The 24905-nt window shown below is 35.1% G+C and overlaps 1 protein-coding gene and 1 long non-coding RNA gene across 5 annotated transcripts in view; one reads left to right on the plus strand and one right to left on the minus strand.

Moving 5' to 3' along the window:
• Window positions 1–24905, minus strand: part of ZRANB3 (zinc finger RANBP2-type containing 3) — a 299997-nt gene that overhangs the window by 196627 nt on the left and 78465 nt on the right. The window lies entirely within an intron of this gene.
• The window catches only part of LOC140611920 (uncharacterized), a 48779-nt gene that overhangs the window by 14789 nt on the left and 9085 nt on the right, over window positions 1–24905 (plus strand). The window contains exon 2 of the long non-coding RNA XR_012013232.1: window positions 5806–5894. This is a non-coding gene — a long non-coding RNA (uncharacterized lncRNA). The remainder of the gene's footprint in view (window positions 1–5805; window positions 5895–24905) is intronic.

The raw sequence follows: 24905 nt of genomic DNA on the forward strand, positions 1-24905 counted from the left end.
TTATTTGTGAAGGAAAAGGGAAAAAGGAATTTAAATGAGAAAGCAACCTCTGGCTCTGCCACAAATTTCTAGGTCAATTTTAAATAACAGTGATTTGTAAACACTGTAGCCTCTATCACATACAGATCAATTCAGCTCTGACGTTTTATTGAAATCTGTATCAAATAGGTATATGACTATGGCTATACTCAAGAAGAAAAGAAGTTCTTCATTTCATTCTGACCATCACATCTATTGATAATAAAAGTTAAAGTTTGAATCTAGAAAAACCAGTTATCTTATTACTATGACACTCTGCAATGCACGTACTCCTGTGTTTCAGGTGGTATCTCAATTATTTCATTTTCTCTATTCCAACTATTGTTAAAACCTCTTCTCATTCAGCATTCCACAATAACAAGTATTTAGCATGAGTGTGTGCCAGAGGAAAGATGCCTTATTCAATCCTAAATGTAAAACAGCACCAAACACACATAACTGAATAAAGTAGTTATTTAGGTAATCCAGAAATTTTTAGAGTACTATTTTATGGATTATAATCCACATGAAAACTCAACACTTGACAATTAAAGAGAATTCTGACTCCTTTAAAACAAAAGACTTAAAATGAAAAGCATAAAAAAATTAAAAAAAATAAAACTTTGCAAGTTACTGTCCATGGGCCAAATACAGCTTGTCAAATATTTTTGTAAACAAAGTTTATCGGAATATAGTTCAGCTCATTCATTTACATATTATTAATGGCTTATTTTGCATGACTAAGACAGAACTGAGTATTTTTTCAAGAGTACAAATCAAATGTCTATAAAAAGCCAATCTAAGAATCGAGGTGAACTACAGTTTATATATCCTCATCCCCATTACTTCTTGGATATAACTTAATAAGTACTACTCTAAACCTTGAGTCTATGGTCTTCATTCCCATAGCCCTGTATACATTTTAAAAATCTGTGAGTTTTAACTGATGGCATATGCACTATGTCACCTGTGGAATGTACCCTTAAAAAACCTAATGCTATCTGAGGTTGTAGTTTAAAAATACTATATTTCGTCTACGGCCACAATACCCTGAACGTGCCCCATCTCGTCTAAAAACACTGTATTTTTTTTCCAGCTTTACTGAGGTATGACTGACAAGAAATTATATATATTTAAGGTATACAATGAGCTGTTTTGATATATATATATATATATATATATATAGAGAGAGAGAGAGAGAGAGAGAGAGAGAGAAATGATGGCCACAATCAAGTTAATTAACTTATTCATTTTACAACTCAAAGTTTGTACCCTTTGACCAACATCTCTTTTCCCTAACCCCCAATAACAACCATTCTATTCTATTACATTGAGTTTGACTTTTTCTTGGATTTCATATATAAGTGAGACTAAGCAGTATTTCTCTCTTTATGTCTGGCTTATTTCACTCAGCATAATGTCCTTGTTTCATTGATGTTGTCACAAATGGCAAGACTAACTCCTTTTTTAAGGTTAAATAATATACTCCTGTGTGTGTGTGTGTGTGAGAGAGAGAGAGAGAGAGAGAGAGAACTAACATTTTCCCTATCCAGTCATCCACTGACAATGGCTATCTTATCTTGGCTACTGTGAATAATGCTGCAATGAACATGGGAGTGCAAATATCTTCCAGACAGTGTTTTCATTTCCTTTGTATATACATCCAGAACAGTGATTGCTGGGTCATGTGGTAGTTCTATGTCTACTATTTTGAAGAACCTACTATATTCCAAAATGGTGACACCAATTTACAATGCTACCAACAGTGCATAAAGGTTCCCTTTTCTCTTCAAAAACACTTCTTAATCTCTTAACTTTTTTTTTAAAGATTTTATTTATTTATTCATTAAAGAGAGAGAGAGAGAGAGAGAGAAAGGCAGAGACACAGGCAGAGGGAGAAGCAGGCTCCACGCAGTAGCCGGATGTGGGACTTGATCCCGGGTCCCCAGGATCACGCCCTGGGCTGAAGGCTGAGCTAAACGGCTGAGCCACCGGGAGCTGCCCTCTTAACTTTTTAATTAAAAAAATCTCAGGGATCCCTGGGTGGCACAGCGGTTTAGCGCCTGCCTTTGACCCAGGGCGTGATCCTGGAGACCTGGGATCGAATCCCACGTCGGGCCCCCGGTGCATGGAGCCTGCTTCTCCCGCTGCCTGTGTCTCTGCCTCTCTCTCTCTCTGTGACTATCATAAATAAAAACCAAACAAAACAAAATCTCATTGTGCTTTTGATTTATTTGTATTTTCCCTGAAGATGAGTGATGTCAGGAACATTTTCATGTATCTATTGGCTATTTGTATATCTTTTTTAAAAATGTCTATTCAAGTTCTTAGCCCACTTTTTGATCAGGTTATTTGGTTTTTTACTATTGAGTTATAAGTATTTCTTATATATTTTAGGTATAAATTCTTTATTGGTTTGCAAATATTTTTCTCCCATTCCATAGGCTGCCTTTTCACTTTGTTTCCTGTGAGAAACTAATGTAGCCCCACTACTTTGTTTTTGTTGCCAAATTAAAAAAAAAAAAAAAAGATCACCATGACCAATGTCTAGGAGCTTACCTCCTATGTTTTCTTCTAGGAGTTTTATAGTTTCAGATCTTATATTTGAGCCTTTAATCTATTTTGGGTTGATTTCTATAATATGAGGTAAGAAAAGGTTTCAATTTCATTCTTTTGAATATGGATAACTACTTTTCCCAGTATCATTTACTGAAGAGATAATTTTTTCCCTATTGTGTATTCTTGGTGACGTTATTGAAAATTACTTGACTGTATATGCAGGATTTTATTTCTAGCCTCTCTATTCTGTTACACTGGTCTATTGTGTCTGTTTTGATAACAATAGCTTTGTGATATAATTTAAAATAAAGCGGCGTGATGCTTCCAGCTTTGTTCTTTCTCAAGGTTGCTTTGACTACTCAAGGTCTTTTGTGGTTCCATCTGTAATTTTAGGATAGTTTTGTCTATTTCTGTGAGAAATGCCATTAGATTTTTGACAGACTGCATTGAATCTGTAGATTGCTTTGGGTAGTACGGAGATTTTAACAATATTAATTCTTCTAATCCATGAACACAAAATATATTTTCATTTATTTGTGACTTCTTCAATTTCTTTCACCAATGTTTTATAGTTTTGGGTACAGATCTTTCATGTCCTTAAATTTATTCCTAAATATCTTAATCTTTTTTACACTACTGTTAAATGGGATTATTTACTTAATTTTTCTTTCTGATAATTCATTGTACAGAAATGCAACTGACTTTTGTATATTGATTTTGCATCCTACAACTTTACTGACTTTGTTTTTGTTTTAATAGTTTTACTATGAACCTTTAGGGTTTCCTAATATATAAGATCATGTCATCTACAGAGACCATTTTACTTTTTCCTTTTAGATTTCAATGCCTTTTATTTATCTTTTTCTTTCCTAATTGCTCTGGCTGGAAATTCCACTACTATGCTGAGTGGAAGTGGCAAGAGTAAAAACACTATCTTTCTGCCCTAAATGCATGTAAAGTGCTTATAAATTCAGAGATTTCTAAAAAGCTAAAGAAGAAATTAGTTCCAGTGGTTACTTCCAGGAAGAGACGCTGGAGGACTGGGAGTCTTAGAGAATAGGTGTTATTCTTAGTGTTATTCCTTATAAATGTATTACCACATTACTATTAAAGTACATAAATGGAATAGTTTTTGGGTTTTTTGTTTGTTTTGTTTTGTTTTAAATATTTTATTTATTTATTCATGATAGAGAGAGAGAGAGAGAGAGATTGAGAGGCAGAGACACAGGCAGAGGGAGAAGCAGGCTCCATGCAGGGAGCCCCACGCGGGACTTGATCCCGGGACTCTAGGATCATGCCCTGGGCCAAAGGCAGGCGCTAAACCACTGAGCCACCCAGGGATCCCCATGGAATAGTTTTTGAAACCTTTATCTTATCTAGACACAGGTAAGATACCCCTTATAACATCAGCCCCTCTCAGATCATGCTATCAACAAAGAGAATCAACCAACCAACCAACCAATGCAACCGTGACAGTTAAAGATTCAGTAAGTAGGCCTAGTGCAGTTTATGAAACAGTTAAACTCCCAGATCCCCCAACTTGATACAATGTCCTCCTATACCCTATCAAAGATCTGAGTTTATCCTCCGGAGAGAGTGAAGGAAAGTGTATCACTAGGCACTTAGGAACAATTAATAATATAAAATACAGTTAATATTCAAAACATACTGAAAGAAAGTTGAAGGAAATTATGAATATTTAAAGAGAAAATAATTCAAGAGAAATTGTCATTAATATTCTCAGAGCAGAGGTATCATCCATGAAGAACACAATTCTAGTAAAAGGAAATACTCAGATAACAAAAAAACAGCTCTTGGAAATTAAAAAATAATACCAGAGATCAAAAGCTTAACAGAATAGAAAGATGTAGTTGAGGAGAATTCTCACAAAGAAGGGCAAAAAGATAATGAGTTGAAAACAGGAAAAAAGAGAAAAGAACATTAGAGGATCAACCCAACACATTCAATATCTGAATAATGTGTAAAGAATGAAAAGAGAAGACAAGGAGGATAGAAATAATACTGCTATTAACAATTCTTTTAAAGTTCCCCAACTAAAGGAAATTTAGATTTCATTTTGAATTGGCCCATATTAGTGCCTAGCACATAATATGAAAATAACCTAAAAGACAATGCCTAAAACTAGAAAATAAAAAAGCTGCAAAACCAGTTATAGTTAATTGTCCAGAAAGATTTATTTCTTAAGAAAACCACAGTTTCCTAATGAAATTAATGTCACAGAAACTATGCTTTCTTTGCTATGTTGAATTCAAGTAACGTGCTTTAAGGATACTAATGAACAATTATTCCACAGAGAATTCAATTCAATTTAACATATATTTACTGACCTCCTCATTTGTGGTAAGCTCTTTTGATAAAAAGACAAAAATGTCCTACCTTTAAAAGATCTCAAGCCTATGGAGGCTTAGTCCAAATTAAAGTATGTGAACACTTATTTATTTATTCAATTAGATGGACTGTCATATAAAATAGATAATCTTATTCTAGAGGACATTCTAGGATAATAGGGCCAACATGATCATAGGATCCATGGGAAAAAAGTATAGATGGAAAAATACTAGTTTCCCATGGTTAGAGTAAGCCAATTTTAAATCTTATTATAGAGTTACAATGATCAAAGCAATGTGGTATTTGTCTACAGATGGATATATGAATCAACAGAACAGAATACAGCTGAGAAATACACCCACACATACACGGTCAATTGATTTTCAACAGATGTACCAGGGTAATTTGATGGAGAAAGGACAGAATTCTCAACAAATGGTACTAGAGTAACTGGACATGGAAAACAGAACAAAACAAAACCTTCAACCTCTACCTCATACCATATACAAAAATACACAAAATATAAGTTGAAATATATTACGGAATTATATGTAAGAGATAAAATATAAATTTTTATAATTTATTATAATTATTTAAATATATTTATAAAAAAATATAAATTTGTGGGGATGCCTAGGTGGCTCAATAAGCTAAGTAAGTGTTCAACTGTTGGTTTCAGCTCAGGTCATGATCTTGGAGTCATGAGATCAGGCCTGGAGTTGGGCTCCTTGCTCAGTGCAGGGTTTGCTTGAGATTCTCTCTCTCTCTCCCTCTGCCTCTCTCCCTGTTCACATTCTGTCTAAAATAAATAAATATAATCTTTTAAAAATGCGTAAATTTGTAGAAGAAAAAATATCTGTGATACTGAATTGGTCTTAGGTAAAACACAAAAAGCATAAACTATTGAAAAGCTGATAAACTGGGACTTCATCAAAATTAACATATGTTCTTCAAAAGACACTATTAAGGTAAGTCATAGGCTAGGAGAATATGTATGTACTAGCTAGCAAAAGACTTGTATCCAGAATATATAAATATCACCGACAATTCAATAAGAAGATAATATAATTATTAAAATGGACAAAAGATCTGAATAGATATTTCACCAAAAAGATGTACAGATGGCCAATAGGCACACAAAAATGTGCTCAGCATCATTAGTCATCTGAGAGCTGTAAATTAAAACAACAATAAGATGCCATTACACAACTAGTAGAATGACTAAAATTAAAAAGATTTAAAAGGCCAAATCTTGGCAAGGATGCAGTGACTGGAACCCTCATATATTTGCTGGTGCAAATAAAAAATATACACCCACTTTAAAAATCAGCACAGTAGTCTCTTATAAAGTTAAACATAAATTTGCCATATGTCATAGCAATGCCACCCACTCCTAAGTATTTACACAAGAGAAATAAAAATATGCCCACACAAAGACCTGCATGTGAACATTTATAGCAGCTATACTCATACCCGTGAAAAACTGTAAACAATTCAAAGCATCCATCAACAGGCAAATGGCTAAATAAATTTTGGTACACCCGTACAATGGAATACTACTCAGTAATAAAAAGGAATAATACATCCAACAAATGGATCAGTCTCAAAAGTTGTTAGTAAAAGAAGCCAGGCATAAAATGCTACATATTGTATGATCCTATTTATATGAAAGTTTAGAATAAACAAAATTATAGGGACACAAATCAGTTGTTGTAAACATTAGATTTGTAAGAGGTGAGTATTCACAAAGGGTAACAAGGATGCTTCTTAGACTAATAGAAGACCTCTCTATCTTGATTTTGGCGGTGGTTACAGAATTGTATACATTTACCCGAACACACTGGACTGCACACTTTAACAGAGTGAATTTCACTATATGTATAAGTTACATTTCAATAAACTTGCCCTTAAAAAATTTTAATAAACCATCATGGTACTAGAAATAAACATGCTGACATGATTCAAACTACTGAGATTATGTATAAATCTTTGAAAAGACAATATTCAAGTCATTACAAAGATCAGAGGGCCTTCTCCCTCAAGGATTAAAAAAGTAACAAGAGAATATTAAAATAAGAAAAATGAAGCTAGCAAGAAATCAAAGATACAAAACAAATACATATAAGCATTTCTTAATTATACAATTGGGATCTTAGTTGTCAAAGTAATTCCAAATAGACCATAATAAAAAATAAGAATTCAAATATTTCTAAAGGAATTATTTTTTTTTAATTTTTATTTATTTATGATAGTCACAACACACACACACACACACACACACACACACACACACAGAGAGGCAGAGACACAGGCAGAGGGAGAAGCAGGCTCCATGCACCGGGAGCCCAACATGGGATTCAATCCCGGGTCTCCAGGATCGCGCCCTGGGCCAAAGGCAGGCGCTAAACTGCTGCATCACCCAGGGTTCCCTCTAAAGGAATTTTTAAAATAAATAAGCATTCATTCAAATATATGAATATGGAGACTTTTTTTTTCAAACGCAGCCCTTTATTGGAGCAAAAAATAACCTGAGTGAATCACACCTTAAATCACTCTCGCGGGATCCCTGGGTGGCGCAGCGGTTTGGCGCCTGCCTTTGGCCCGGGGCGCGATCCTGGAGACCCGGGATGGAATCCCACGTCGGGCTCCCGGTGCATGGAGCCTGCTTCTCCCTCTGCCTGTGTCTCTGCCTCTCTCTCTCTCTCTGTGTGACTATCATGAATAAATAAATAAAATCTTTAAAAAAAAAAATCACTCTCGCTGGCAATGAAAGGAGTTAAAAGAATGAATCAAAACCATTATATTGAAGTACATTATATTGAAGCACTAGCATCTATTACATTACATGCTCAGTTCATTTACTATTTTTGTAGCTAATAACATCAGTTTTTTTTTGCCATAACTGATCGTGTATATTACATGTTATGAAAATTGAGACTTTTAATGCTCTTAAAAGATTATCAAAATGGAAATGCTTTTTTTAATCTAAAATTTCAAGTTGAATAATCAGGAACCAAACTCCCTGCACAGTGGCCCACATGCAGGAAAGGGATCATAAACTCCCTGAGGACTGAGGGCTTCAAGCACCACATCAGGTACCCTCCCTTCCTGGCCTGGAAATCTGCACCAGGAAGAGGTACCTCCACAATATCTGGCTGTGAAAATCAGCAGGGCTTAACTCCAGGAGAGCCAGAAGGCTATTGGAAACTGACTCCACTTTTAAAGGACACTACACAATATTACTCATTCTGAGACACAGCAGAGAAGGAGTGACTTGAAAAGTACCTGGGCCACATATGAGAGAAAATTATTAATTATTTTTAGTAAGTATACCAGAGGGGCAGGGATCTGTAGGAACTTTCTCTAAAAATGGAAGGGCTAGTAAGTGCCATTTGTCTTCCCTCATTCAGCCTACCTAGTCCAATGCAGAAGAGTGACAGAACACCCTCTACCTACCCTGTTAACATCACTTGTCCCCATGCTGTACTTCCTTTATGAATCCACCTAGCTCATCAGCCTACCCTGGCTGGCACTCTCCAAAGAACTCTTGCCTCACCAAACCTGGCAGGCAGTATCAGTGGGCCCACCAAAGCCCCAAAATGACAATGTTCAAAGTGACTACCACCCCTCCACACCCACATGGCATCCCTGGCTAAGATCTGTGCAGCCCCCAATCAATACCTGCTGGGGGGATGTGGGGGAGGCATACACCCACCAACATATCAATAGCAGCTGCAGTAAGGCCTCTCAGCCAGCTGTATGAGGGCTAACCCCACCCAAAAGCCAGCCCACAGCAGCTACAGCAAGCCACTGTACCCAGCCCCACCCATCAGTGCAAGTGCAGCAGTCAGCAGCTCATACCATGGGACAACTCTGGAGTGCTTGGTTCTGGTGATCAAGGGGAATTGAGCTCCTGGGCCCCATGGAGCTCCCATAAGGCCACTAACTTCAAGATAAAGAGACACAGATGAGCTAAGACATATAAACACAAGAGTCAGCAAAAAAGAAGAGAGGAACATGTTGCAAATGAAGAATAAAATGAAACCTCAGTAAACAACTAAACAAAATGGAGATGAGCAATCTATCTGATAAAGAATTCAAAGTAATGATCATGAAGATTCTCACCAGACGTGAAAGAAGAGGGGTTGAATTCATAAAGGACTTCAACAAAGAGAGTGAAAATATCAAAAAAGATCCAATAAGAGCTGAAGAACTCAATAACTGAAAGAAGAATACACTAAGGGGACTCAACAGGAGATTAGATGATATAGAATAGATCAGCAATCTGGAGGATCGGTTAGTGGAGATTAGCCAAGCTGAACAACAAAAAGAAAAAGGTGTATGAAAAAATAATAAGGATAGGTTAAAGGACCACTGAAACAGTATCGAATATACTAGCATTCACATAACAGGCTCCCAGAAGAAGAGAGAGAAAGAGGCAGAAAACTTATTTGAAAAAAATAACAAATGGGGATCCCTGGGTGGCGCAGCGGTTTGGCGCCTGCCTTTGGCCCAGGGCGTGATCCTGGAGACCCGGGATCGAATCCCACATCGGGCTCCTGGTGCATGGAGCCTGCTTCTCCCTCTGCCTGTGTCTCTGCCTCTCTCTCTTTCTCTCTGTGTGACTATCATAAATAAATAAAAATTAAAAAAATTAAAAAAAAAAAAGAAAAAAATAACAAATGAAAATTTCCCTAATCTGAAGAATGAAACATACAACCAGGTCGAGGAAGCATGGACAGCCCCAAACAAGATGAATTCAAAGCGATCACTGCCAAGACACGTAATAATTAAAATGTGAAAAAAATCAAAACAAAGAATCTTAAGAGCAGTAAGAGAAAAGCAACTAGTTATGGACAAAAGACTCCCTCCCTGCCAAAAAGCTATCTCCTGATTTTTCGCAGAAACTTTGTAAGCTACAAAAGAGTGGCATGATATATTCAAAAGGCTGAGGGGTAAAAACATGCAATCAATAATCTACCTAGTAAGGTTATCATTCAGAAGCAAAGGAGAGAGAGTCTTCCAAAGAAAAGTGAAAGGAGTTCATAATACTAATCCAGTCTTCTTAAAATAAATGTTAAAGGAACTTCTTTAAGCAGAAAAGAAAAATCACAACTAGGAGTACCTGAGTGGCTCAGTGGGCTAAGAATCCAATTCGTGATTTTGGCTCAGGTAGTGAGATTGAGCCCTGTGCTCAATCTGTGCTCACAAGGAGTCAGCTTGAGATTCTCTAACCCCCCTCTTTCTGCCCCACCCCTCCCTGCCCTGGAGCATGCACATGCCCCAGTGCACTCATGCACTCTCTCTCTAATATAAATAAATAAATCTTAAATAGAGAAAAAGTCACAACTAGAAGAAAATAACGAAATCATTTCAATGATAAAGGATACATATACTAAAGGTAATTGATCAATTATTTATAAAACTAGGATGAACATAAAAAGATAGCAGTAATTTCAATTATGACTATATAGTTGCTTTACCTACAATTAGTTAAGAGATACACAAAATAAAAAGATGTAAATTACGATATATATATATATATATAGAGAGAGAGAGAGAGAAATAAAAATGTAGTACTTTTAGAATGTGTTCAAGCTGAGCATCTATGAACTTAAAATAGCTATGGACATATAAGGTATTATATGTGAACATCATAGTAATCACAAATCAAAAATCTACAGCAGATACACACAAAAAAAAAAAAGAAAAGAAAAAGGACTCCAAGCATAGCACTAAAGGAAGTCATCAAATCACAAAAGTAGAGTATAAGAAAAGAAAAAAGGAACAGTGAACTACAAAAAGAATCAGGAAGCAATTAACAAAATAGCAGTAAGTACATATCTATTAATAATTATTTAAAATGTAAATGGACTAAATGATTCAATAAAAAGATACACAGTGAAATAGGTAAGAAAATAAAAACAAGACTCATCTATATGCTCCTATAAGAGACTCACTTCAGACCTAAACACCCATAAAGACTGAAAGCAAAGAAAGGAAACAATATTCTATGCAAATGGCAAAAAAAAAAGAAACCTGAGGTTACAATAACATACATCAGACAAAATCAACTTTAAAACAAAGACTGTAATAAGGGACAAAGAAGGGAATTACACAATGATAAAGGGATTAACCCAATAAGAGGATATAACAATCATAAATATCTATGCTCCCAACATAAGAGCACCTAAATACATAATGTACATATTAATAGATATAAAGGGAGAAACTGACAATACAACAGTACTAGGAAACTTAAACCCCTTACATCAATGGATAGCTCATCCAGACAGAAAATAAAAAGGAAACAATGGCTTTGAATATCACAGTAGACGAGATGAACTTAACAGATTTATACAGAACATCCTATCCAAAACAGCAGAATAAACATTCTTTTCAAGTGAGAATGTAACATTCTCCAGGACAGATCACATGTCAGGCAATAAAACAATTCAACAATTCTCAATAAATTTACAAAGACGGAATCATATGAAGCACCTTTTCTGACCACAATGGTATGAAAGTAGAAATCAGTTACCAGAAGAAAACAAAACAAAACAAAACAAAACAAAAAGAGCCAGAAACACATAGAAACTAAAAAATATGCTACTAAACAGACAATGAGTCAAAGTCAACAAAGAAATTAAAGAGGAAATCAAAGTTTAACTGGAGAAAAATGAAAATGGAAACAAAATTTTCTGGAACTACTGGGATGTAGCAAAAGCAGTTCTCAGAAGGAAGTTTATAGTGATGCAGGCCTATAATGCTGCAGGTCAAGAAATAACTAAAACCTCAAATAAGCAATCTAATTTACACCTACAGGAAGTAAAAAAAAAAAAAAATTCAAAGTCCAAAGTTATTAGAAGGAAAGAAATCCATCAAGATCAGAGTGAAAATAAATGAAATAGAGACCAAAAAAAAAAAAAAAGAATACAAGAGTTGGTTCTTTGAAAAGATTAAATTGATAAACTTTTAGTCAGATTAGTCTAGCTACAAAAAAGAAAAAGAAACAGAGTTAGAGAAAAGGAGGACTGAAAATAAAATTATAAGATTTCTACAAAAAAATTATATGGACAAGCTAAAGAAATGCATAAATTCCTAGAAACATACAACTTCCAAAACCAAATCAGGAAGAATCAGAAAATCTGAACATACCAATTACAAGTAATGAAATTATATTAATTATCAAAAAATTCCCAAGAAGCAAAAGTCCAGGATCAGATAGACGGCTTCCAGGACCAGGTGGAATTCTACCACATATTTACAAAAGAGTTAATACCTATGTCTGTCAAGCTACTCCAAAAAAATAGAAAAGGAAAAAAACTCTTCCAAATTCATTCTACAAGGCCAGCATTGCTGTGTTGCAAAAACCAGAAAACAAATTACCAAAAAAAAAAGAAGAAAGAAAAGAAATTTATAAGACAATATCCCTAATGATCATTGTCCACAATGATCATTCCACAACAAAATATTATTAAACTGAATTCAATAATACATTAAAGGAATATGCATCACAATCAAGTGGTATATATTCAGAGGTGCAGAACAGTTCAATACCCATAAATCAACCAACAAGATAAACCATATTAATAAAATAAAGCTGAAAATCATATGATCATCTCATGCAGATGGAGAAAAAGCATTTAACAAAATTCAACACTGAGTCATGGTAGAAACTCAAAAAAATGGGTATAGAGGAACATACTACAACATAAAGGCCATATATGACAGGCCCACAGCAAACATACTCTGGTGAAAAGCTGAAAGCTTTTTTTCTAAGATTAGGAAGGAAACAAGAATGCCCACTCTTGACACGTTCGTTCAATATATAAATGAATAAATGAATGAATGAATGAATGAATAAATAAAGTAAGTAAGTAAAAAGCTTTTCCTCTAAGATTGAGAATACAAGATGTTGATTCTCACCACTTTTATGCAACAGAATACTGGAAGTCCTAGACAAAGAAATCACAGAAGAAAAGGAAATAAAAGACATCCAAACTGATAAAAAAAAAAAAAAGTAAAATTGTCATTCTTTGCAGGTGACATGATACCACATATAAGAAACCCTAAATATCCACCAAAAATCTATAGAATTGATAAATAAATTCAGTAAAGTTCCAGGATACAAAATTAATATATAGAAATATGTTGCATTTCTGTATACTGATAACAAACTAGCAGAAAGAAGTTAAAACAATCCAAATTACAATTGTACAAAAAAAAAAAAAAAAAAAAAAAAACACCTAAAAATGAAAAATGAATTTAACCATGAAGGTGAAAGACTTATATTCTGAATATTGTACAACACTGATAAAAGAAATTGAAGGTAACATATAAATGAAAATGGACACCATGCCTATGGATTAGAAGAATTAATATTGTTAAAATGTCCATACTACCCAAGCAATCTATAGACTTAATGCAATCTCTATCAAAATACCAACACCATTTTTCACAGAACTACAACAAATAATCCTAACATTTGTATGGACCCACAGAAGACCCCAAATGGCCAAAGCACTCTTGAGAAAGAACAAAGCTAGAGGTATCACAATTCCTGATTTCAAACCATACTACAAAGTTCTAATAATCAAAACAGTATGGTAGTGGCACAAAAACAGAAACATAGATCAATGCAACATACTAGAGAGTCCAGAAACAAACTCAAACTTATTCGGTCAATTAATGGACAACAGGAGAGTCAATATACAATGAGAGGAGTGGGCGGTGCCTAGGTGGCTTAGTTGGTTAAGCTTCTGACTCTTGATTTCAGCTTGGGTCATGATCTTAGGTTCATGAGACTGAGCCCCAGGTTGGCTCCATGCTCAGTGGGAACCTGCTTCTCTCCCTCTGTCCCTCCCCTAGCTCACACACGTGTTCAGTATCTCTCTCTAAAAAACCCAATTAATCTTTAAAAAAACCATAGGTGGGAGTGCTTGGGTGGTTCAGTTGGTTAAGCATCTGCCTTAGGCTCAGGTCATAGTCCCGGAGTCCTGGGATCAGCCCCACACTGGGCTCTCTGCTCAGCGAGGAGTCTGTTTCTCCTTCTCCCTCTGCAGTTCCTCCTGCTTGTGTTCTCGTTCATGCTCTCTCATCTACTCTCTCTCAAATAAATAAATAAAATCTTTTAAAAAATGGGGACAAAGAAAGACTAATCAATAAATGATATTGGGAAAAGTGGAGAGCTGTACTTAAAAAAAAATTAAAATTGGGTCACTTCCTTAAACTAAAACTGGATTTAAAACCTAAATGTAAGACCTGAAACCATAAAACTCTCAAAAGAAAATATAGGCAGTAAAATCTTAGGAGTTTTAGCAGTATTTTTTTGGATCTGCATCCTCAGGTAAGGGCAAAAAAAGGCAAAAATGAACAAGTGGGACTACTTAAAACTAAAACTTCTGCACAACAAAGGAAATCAACAAAATGAAAACCTACAGAATGGGAGAAAATGTTTGCAAATCATATGATACAAAGTTTCATGAAAATTTTACTTATGTATTTATTTAGAGAGAGCACAGAAGCAAGGGGAGGGGCAGAGGGAGAGAGAGATCTCAAGCAGACTCTGTGCTGAGCATGAAGCCAGGCATGGGGCTCAATACCACAACTCTGAGATTATTATCTAAGCCAAAACCAAGAGATAGATAGATACCAAACCAAATGAGCCACCCAGGCACCCCCAAAATATATTTTAAAAAGCCACATACAGGGGATCCCTGGGTGGCTCAGCGGTTTGGCGCCTGCCTTTGGCCCAGGGCGCAATCCTGGAGTCCCAGGATTGAGTCCCGCGTCGGGCTCCTGGCATGGAGCCTGCTTCTCCTTCTGCCTGTGTCTTTGCCTCTCTCTCTCTCTCTCTCTCTATGTTTATCATGAATAAACTTTAAAAAAAATAGAAAATAAAAAAAAATAAAAAGCCACATACAACTCTAACACCAAAAATAAAACAATCCAATTAAGAAGTGGGCATTTTTCCAAATGAACAGATATTTATCCAAAGAAGACCTACAGATGGCTAACAGACATAAAGGTGCCTAGTATCACTCATCATCAGAGAAATAAAAATCAAAACTGAAACAAAATGTCAACTCACATCAGTTGGAATGGGTAGTATCAATAAGACAAGAAATAATAAGCATTGGCAAAGATGTGGAGAAAAGGGAACCCTTGTGCACTGCTGGGAAGTATGTAAATTAGTTCAGCCACTAGGGAAAACTATATGGAGGTTAGTCAAAAAATTAAAAGTAAAAATACCATATGAATCAATAAAGCCACTACAGGGTATTTACCTAAAAAAAACCTCACTAATTTATAAACATACATGTACCCCTATATTTATGACAACATTATGTACCATAGTCAAGATATGGAAGCAATTTAGGTATCCATCAATAGATGAATGTGTATAAAGAAGATGTGGTACAGTGGAATATTATTCAGCCATAAAAAAGAATGAGATTTTGCCATTCAAAACAAAATGGATAGACCTAGAGAATATTATGCTAAATGAAATAACTCAATACATAAGGAATAAAAAGTACAACATAAGGAATATAGTCAATAACATTATAATAAGGTTTTGGAATGACAGATGATAGCCACACCTACCATGGTGAACATAGTGTATAGAACTGATGAATCACTACACTGTAAAACTAAAACTACTGTAACACTGTATGTCAATTATACTTCAAGGAAAAATTTAAAATAAGTAATAAAGATATAAGTATCATTCTATGGTATAATCAGTAAAAAACAAAAAAAGAATGAAATCCTGCCACTTGCAATGGCATGGGTGAACCCAGAAGATACCATGCTAAGTGAAAGAAGTCAAACAGAAGAATACAAACAGCATATAATGTGGAATTTTTTTAAATTTTTATTTATTTATGAGAGACAGAGAGACAGAGAGAGAGAGAGAGAGGCAGAAACATAGGCAGAGGGAGAAGTAGGCTCCATTCAGGGAGCCTGATGTGGGACTCAATCTAGGCACTCTGGGATCACACCTGGAGCCAAAGGCAGATGCTCAACTGCTGAGCCACCCAGGCATCCCTATGTGGAATATCTTTTTAAAAAATGAAACGAAGAAAAAAATAAAACAGAAACCAGAATCATAAAGGGAACAAATTGGAGGTTGCCAAAGGGGTGCAGTTGGGAGAATGTGCAAATTAAGTAAAGGAGATTAAGAGGTACAAACTTGTAGTTATACAAAAAATAAATCATGGAGGGGTAAAGGATAGCATAGGGAATATAGTCAATAATATTGTAATCATTTTGTATGTTGACAGACGGTAACTACATTTAACATAATGAGTATTTTGTAATGTACATAAACATAGCTTAGTCGGCCTTTGGCTCAGGTCATGATGGAGACCTGGGTTAGCAGGAAGCCTGCTTCTCCCTCTCCCTCTGCCCCCTTCCTGCTCATGCTCTCTCTCTCTTTCTCAAAGAAATAAAATCTTTTTTAAAAAGCGGGGGATAGGGGGTGGTGGAGGCTGGATGGCTCAGTTGGTTAAGTTTTCTGCCTTTGGCTCAAGTCATGATCCTAGAGCCCAGAGATGGAGCCCTACATTGGGCTCCATGCTCAGTGGGGAACCTGCTTTTCCCTCTCTCTTTGACCCTCCTCCAGCCTGTGCTCTCTCTCTCTCACTGGTTCATTCTGTCTCTCAAATAAATAAATAAAATCTTAAAAAAATATATATGTAATTACTATATTGTATGCCTGAAACTAATATTGCATGACAACTATACTTCAATTAAAAATAATTTTTAATAAAAAGTTTAAAAATTAAAATAAAATTTCAAGTCACAATAAGCAATCAAGATAAAACCTAAACCTATAAACTACAGTAGAAGGAGATTGTATAAGAAAAATTTTCTGAAACTCTTAAGATAGCATGGATCTAAAGTTTGGCAAAGTCTGTAGTTTTAAGAGGTAATGGTACCTGACAAACAGGACTAACAACATTTATGAATTCCAGGTATTTTCATAGGTGGTAAAATTGGGCACTGAGATACAATTTAAACTTTAAATCAACTATTCCTCCATCCCTTCTCCTCTTCCAGGCTTCAGTTAACCCAAAGAGGAACATCTGAAAAGTAGCAAAGTCTTCTTACCTGAAATATTTAAACTAAGAGCTGCTAGGAGCAAATGAAGAAGTTGGGAATGGGGAATTGAAGGGCTATGCCATCAATAAGAAGCCAAGCTCCTGTCTCAGAGGCTAGCAAGAATGTTCTGTGCCATTGTCTCAACGGACGAAGGAAATGTTCTCTGACCCCAAATAGTCATAGTTATTTGGCATTAGGAGTTTGTGTCTCTGGAAAATTAAGGCCAAGCTACATTGAAATGCTTATTTCTCTCCTCTCCAAAGAATAAATATTGGGTAAAACATCAGACTTTGCATATTCTGCAGCTGGAGAGAGCTTATCAAGTGCCAGGTTTAGTGGTCTAACCTGTGTACCATGAGCTGGGACACTAGTGGGTCTAGGTAAACTGAGGGAAATAACAGGGTACTCTATGTGGAAAAGGAGGAATGAAAACTCTGAGGTAGAAGACCTTGACATAAATCAGAGTTTTATGAACAGTTGATCTGAGCTGTAAGGCAAACTGTCTCCCTTTAAATATTCACTTAGCCCTATCTTCTGAGATGTGCCCTGGCACCATTTTTGATAATGCTTTACTATCACCAATCCTATTTTAACATTTTATATCAAGTGTACTTCAGAGACCAAACTATGTATTTGTTCAAAAGGTAAAATATGAATTAGTCCAAGCCTCACTACCCATAAAGAAGCTGAACAATAGACATGTATGCTGCATATGCATTCTTAAAACCACAGACAGGTCTAGCACCACCTGCCTGACTCAGTGGAGCATGCAACTCTTGATCCTGGGGTGGGAGTTTGAGTGCTACATTGAGTTTAGGAGATTACTTAAAAAAAAACAAACAAACAAAAAAAAAACCTTAAAAGAAAAGCCACACACAAGTCTTTTGTGAAAGCAAAGCTAATTTCATGCTTATTTTCTTAATCATTTAATATTTCATTGCAATTTCCTTGGCAATAGCTCCTAAACTTAAATTTTATGAAAATCTACTGAGAGAAAAGCTATACAGAAGAATGTTCACAGCAGTACTCTTCATATAAACTAAAACGGAAACATAAATGTCTATTAGCAGTACAACGGATAAATAAATTGTGGCATATCCTTAAAACAGAATTCTATAAGGCAATGAGAAGGAACAATTATCTAATACAACAAAATGCATTTCATAAACATAATGTTCAATGAAGGAAGACAAAGACAAATGAGTATATAATACACTATTTCACTTACATAATGTTCAGAAACAAAAATCATTTTGAGGCATCTGGATGTCTCAGTCCATTAAAAAAAAACATGGAATTACATGGAATTACTATGCCTTGGGCTCAGGTCATGAACGCAGGGTTCTGGGATTGAGCCCCAAATTCAGCTCCCTGCTCAGAGGGGAGTCTGCTCCTCCTTCACCCCTTGCCCCTCCCCCACTTGTGCTCTCTCTTTCTCTCTCAAATAAAATCTTTTTTAAAAAATCAATTCAAAACTTCTTAAAAACTATTTTAGAATTATTTTTAGGGCAGCCCCGGTGGCACAGCGGTTTAGCGCTGCCTGCAGCCCAGGGCATGATCCTGGAGACCCTGGATTGTGTCCCACGTCAGGCTCTCTGTATGATGCCTGCTTCTCCCTCTGCCTGTGTTTCTGCCTCTCTCTCTGTCTCTATGAATAAATAAATAAAAATCTTAAAAAAAAAAGAATTATTTTTATTTTTATTTTTTTAAGATTTTATTTACTTATTTGACAGAGAGAGAGAGAACAAGCAAGCAGAGGCAGAAACAGGTTCCCACCAAGCAGGGAGCCTGATGTGGGGCTTGATCCCAGGACTCTGGGATTATGCCCTGAGTTGAAGGCAGATGCTCAAGCAAATGAGCCACCCAAGGATCCCCTAGAATTATTTTTAATTCAAAATTTAATACAAAATCTTAATTTATTGATTTTATCTGAGTCATATAAAGAACATTGTATTATTGTAAAATATAAGGGAGGGATGCCTGGGTGGCTCAGCAGTTGAAAGTCTGTCTTCAGCTCAGGGTTCTGGGATCGGGCCCCACATTGGGCTCCTTGCATGAAGCCTGCTTTTCCCTCTGCCTCTGCCTCTCTCTGTGTCTCTCGTGAATAAATAAACAAAATCTTTTTAAAAAATAAAATAAAAGGGAAAAATACTTTTACAATCATTAATTTCTTAATGTAGCTCATGAATATAGTTTTTATTAAAAAAAAAAAAACACAGTACAAAGGAGCTTATACGGAAGAGCAATTGTTCCCACATTTATCTGTCTTCACCCCAGTCCTAACTCCACTTGTGAAAGGCAACCTTTATAATTTTAACATGATTATTTTGCAGTTTCATTATTCATCAAATTCAGATATTATTTACTGACTTCTGTGAAACCAGAAAATTAAACTTGGAATCCTTAATTCTAGCCTGACTAGAAAAGTTAGAAGCACTAGGTTCCATTTGACAATTTCAATGAATAACTTTTAAAAAGAGGAGACTGATTATTTTGCAAACTCCTCAGGGGATTCCAGTGCATGGCCAAGGTTATGCAATGCTGAGGCAATTAGAGAAGAAAAAGTCTGGAATATATTTACATTCCTATTAGTATAAAATTTAAAACACAACCAGAATTATTTTGTCCCCCACATTCAAAAAAGTTGAGTTCCTGTCTATGTTGTTTGCTAAGAAAGATAAATGACTTCAATAATCTAAAGAGTATTAATATGTAATCTTGTGTCTAAAACATGTGTGAGAGGAAATTACATTTGTAAAACTGTCTTTTACACAAAATTATATCTATTCTCACTAAAAAATGTAAACTATGTTTGCCATAAGAAGTTGATTTTAACATCCAGATAATTTGTTCATAATAACCTCACTTATCCTAGATCTAATTAACTCAATCTATATATAAAAAAAAAAAGTACAGATTTTCATAAAATTAGGAACATGACTAAAGGGGCATTTCCTTTTTGAAAGTAAAATAAAATGCCTAATGTATAAACTTTGAAACAAAATGTAGAATCTTGACTGGTCACCATGTCCCACTATAAAAGAAGATGTGGCTTCCCGCTAAGGAAAATTTGGCTCACTTCTAATATCCTTCTACCTCAGCAACTCATTTTTTATCGATGATAACAATTATTAAAATGATTCTACTATTATTCACCTTTGAAACTTTCAAACATATCATTCAGATTATTGTTCTAGTTCATGAATTTAGACCACTGGTTCCCAAATTTGACTATACAGTGGAATCAACTGGAAAATGTAAAACAAAAAACAAGTAAACTGACACCCAGATTCTACCCTCAACGATTTTAATTAAGATGCAGTTTGATGTAGTTAGGGCATCAAGATTTTGAAAGCTCCAAGGTGATTTTAAAATTCAGCAAAGTTTGAGAAGTGCCATACAGAATAAACATTTTAGTAGTAGCAATCATGCCTGTCATTCCCAACTTCTGTCACATCTATGTAAAAAAAAAAAAAAAAAAAAGATATATTTATTGGATTATTTATTTATTGGAGGGAGGGGGTAGGTAAGGGGCAGAGGGAGAGAATCTCAAGCAGAGTCCCTGCTGAGAATGAAGCCTGACCCGGGCCTTGATTCCATGACCCATGAGATCATGACCTGAAGTGAAATCAATAGTCAGATACTTAAACCAACTGAGCTATCCAGGCACCATCCAGACACCCCTATCACATCTACTTCTAAAAAATACTTTTTAGATTGATAAAATTTAGGTTATTTTCTATAACCATAATTGAGGCTTGTATATATTTTAGATATAAAACTAAATTTTTAAAAAATGTATAAGTATATCAAACTAATAAATATATATAGAAACTAATAAATATATAAACTAATAAATACATAACATATAAAACTAATTTTTTAAAAAATTAAAATAAATACACATTATACACAACATAAGAGTTTATATGAGTATCATGCAGAACAGAACCAAGAAGTATACTCAGGCTATATTTCCTTCTCTACTATGCTACCTCAAGGTCAAGAGTCTTTTTTTTATACTCCCTTAATTCATCAAAGTCATATTACTTTGAATCGACCTAATATCTAGAAACTAATTTATTTACCTATTTTATAACTCCTAAACTTTGTTCTCTTTACTGATAAGAAAAATGTATATTTAATCACAGTCCCAATATTATCCTATTAATTCTAATTTATCAACTTTTATTCCAATCTTCTTGGATACAACAATGGTATCATTGTTTCTATTGCCTGCTTCATCTGGAGTTTGTACGCATTGGACTTTTGGATAAGTTTTGCTAGTTGTTGTATCCTCTTCTTGGTTTCTGTGCTTGTTTTAACAAACAAAATCCTCAACTATCTGATGGATAAATGTCGTTTATCTCTTCCTTTATCTTCATATTTTCATGTGTGAAAATGAATTTACTTTGACCTCACATTTTTGACAGTTTACATAGGTATAGAATTCTAAATTAAAAAAAAAAAAAGAATTCTAAATTAAAATTCATTTTCTCTCAAACCTTTGATGAAACTGTCCCACTGTCTTGTAGTATCCATCTTCTACTGCCTTATAGCATCCATCTTTCCTAATTTGTAGACTTGTTTCTTTTCTCCAGGAGCTGTTTGGCACTTACTTTCTTTATAAACTTGGTATTTTGAAATTTCACAAGAATGTGTTTCTTTCATTTCACTTGGTACTTAGGGAGACTACTTAATCTGAAAATTGATGCTTTTTCTCATCTTTCACTATAAACATTTATTGCAAACATAAGTGCCAGTCACTGTTCTAGGTGTTAGGGTAGTAGTATATAACAAAAAGAACAAAAATTCTCTCTTATGGGGTTAAAATATTAGTGAAGGAAACAAAGTTAAACAAATGTACATGAGAAGTTGGTAAATGCTATGCTTAAAAAAATAATGCAGGAAAATGGAATTGAAATATTTGGGAAGACACAGAAATTTGGATGTGGTGGCCAAGGAATGTCTTACACCAAAAGTGAATTCTGGATAAAGATCTGAAGCAAGTAAGGAAGTCAAAGCATGAGGATAAATGTAGCTGGGGCCTTCCAGAGGCATTCCAGGCAAGGGGAATAAGTGAAAGGTTCTGAAACAGATACATGTCTAGAGTTCTAGAGGAGAAAACGGAGTTGAGTGAGGAAAAGTAGGAAGTTATGAAGTAAGGAAAGTAATGGGGACAAGATTCTCTAGGATTTGGTGAGTCTTGTAAGGACTTTGACTTTTACTCAGCATGCAGTGAGAAACCATCCACTGGGAGAATCTGAGCACAGGAATAACAAGATCCCACCAATGGTAAACAAGATCATCCTGACTGCTTTACTGAGAACACACTGAAGGAGAAAAGTACAGTAAGAATAAAACAGTTGGAAGCCTATTAATCTCAGGTAGAGAAGATAGTGACTTAAAGGTGGTGGTAATAGTAAGGATACTGAAAAGAGGACAGAATTACATGTGTACTTAAAAGGTGAAATTGACAGGATATTCTGATGTGATGGACTTATGGTTATGAAAAAAAAAAAAGAGTCAAGAACCAATCAAAAGTTCTTGGGCTAAAAAAGTAGAAGAATGAAGACATCAATAACTGAGATGAAGTAGGCTGAGAAAGAATCCATTTTCTGACAGCACATATCAGGAATTTGGTTTTAGCCTTATTAAATCTGATATCTATCAAACATGTAAGTAGAGTCAAATAGGCAGATGCAAAGATCTGGAGAGTAGAGTAAAAATCCAGTCTACATTTGCAAAACTGGGATGCATCAGCGTACATATAATATTTTAAATGTTGAGACTTGATGAAATCTTCTTGGGAAGACATAAAAGTTAAAGAGACAAGCCAAGGACTATGCTCTAGGACCTTCTAGCATTTATAAGAAAGGAACCATGAATAAAACCTACAGAAAACACCAAGAACTGACATCCAGTAATAAATGGTAGGATGGAGAGAGCTCAGGGATTTCTCATCTTTCACTACAGAAAAAAATCAATTTTTAAACCATACAGAATTGTAAAAACAACCATTTTAGGGCATTTGATTGAGGCAGAAGACAAACAGCATTTATTTTTAAAGTCATATTAAAGCTTCAGGAGAAATTCGTGGACTTTTGCCAGTGGGCTGCTCTCATCTACACCACCTGCCACTCCTTCAGTTCACCTGACAAAAACCATAGTATGTTTTTAATTTTTTAATGTGGTAAAATACAGGTAACATAAAATTTATAACTGTAAATGTACCACTTTAAGTTTATAGCTCAGTAGGGTGGGTATTTTCTTACTGTAGTGCAACCAACCTCTAGAACTCTTCATCCCGCAAAACTGAAACTTTAGACCCATTAAACAGAAATTCTCCATTACCCTTTCCTCTAATAGCCCCTGGCAACCATCATTTTGTTTTGTGTTGCTATGAATCTGACTACTATAAGAATAGTAGTTTTACCATCATAGAGCGGGCCCTGAAAGCCAGCAGCATTGCAGCCATGGGACTAGACTCAATTAGATGTGGAAGACAAAAAAATTAGGGCTTTCCCTCTAAAAGTAACGGTCTTACATAAATTTTAAAGTGTGAAGAGTAATAGAGGGAAATATAACATACCAGGATAATAGTTTAAAAGTTATCATTGGGTAAGAAATATACTGGAATTAACATTAGATGTCAACCTTGGTAATACTTATGTAAGAACATGTTGGTATTCTGCCATAAAAGTGTATTAATCCAGCAATAAAAAATTTAAGTTAAAAAATGGTAGGCTTAGATAAAAATGAACAGAAAAAATCTCTAGCCCTACTCATCCAAAATTGTGGTCCCAAGATGAAAAAAGCAGTGGAAAGATCAGAAATAATGCGGAATCCTAAAAACGAGACAGTCATTAAAGGGCTGAGATAAGTTCTCCAGATACTCTCTTCTGACTGGGAAACTAAAGACATGCACAGAAGAGACTTGAAAGAGCCCACTGAGAAGTGAAAACTAAGGAAATCTTGAGAAATTACTATAATTTTGAATGAGTACCTCAGGCCACGTACAAACAGGTAGAAGGTAAAAGCCTTAAGGGATCAAGGTGTTTAAGCAAAATATCTACCCTAATCACAAGCTGACAATACTACACAAAAGACAATACCTAGTAAGCAAGACAAAAAAAAAAAAAAAGAATATAAAAACCAAGCAGAGACATTAACAGCAGCTCACTATGGGAAGCAAAGAATATAAAACAAAATCCAGATCTGTTATAATATATTGCCTAAAATGTACAGTTTTCAACCAGAAATTACTAGACATACAAATAAATAGGAAGAAAAAAAAAAAAACGTTCATAAAATATGAGTGAGCCTGGATGCCAAATCTGGCAGACTAAGAAGCTGATGTAGCTGGAATAAATATGTTCAAAGAACTGGAGGAAAATATGAGTATTATTCAATTAGGAAATATTCATAAAAATATAGAAATGTACACAATAGTGAAATTAAAGTTCTAGAGCTGAAAAGTACCATAACTAAAGTAAAAAAAAAAAAAATCCTTGAGGAGGTTGTGGTAGGCATAATTCTAAGATGGTCCCACAAGAATTACTCCCTCTCATGTATACACCCTCCACAAACACAGAGGAGTAAACAAGGGGTTCATAAATAATAGTAGTAGAAAGGAATTAATGGCAATAATCACAAAAGATGGAGCTTGCACTTCAAAAAAGGACTAATGATTTATAGATATCAACTGAAAACTAGAATGCTAACCTGCTGGCCACAAGTACTGTATATAGGGACAAAAAAGCTCCAGTTGGAGAAGATGGTGGCAGAATAGGAGGACCCTAGGCTCACCTAATCCCACAAATACAAATAGATAACTATCAGATCATCCTTAATACCACAGAAATCAATCT

Source organism: Canis lupus, chromosome 20, assembly GCF_048164855.1.
Source record: "Canis lupus baileyi chromosome 20, mCanLup2.hap1, whole genome shotgun sequence".
NCBI classification, from domain to species: domain Eukaryota; kingdom Metazoa; phylum Chordata; class Mammalia; order Carnivora; family Canidae; genus Canis; species Canis lupus.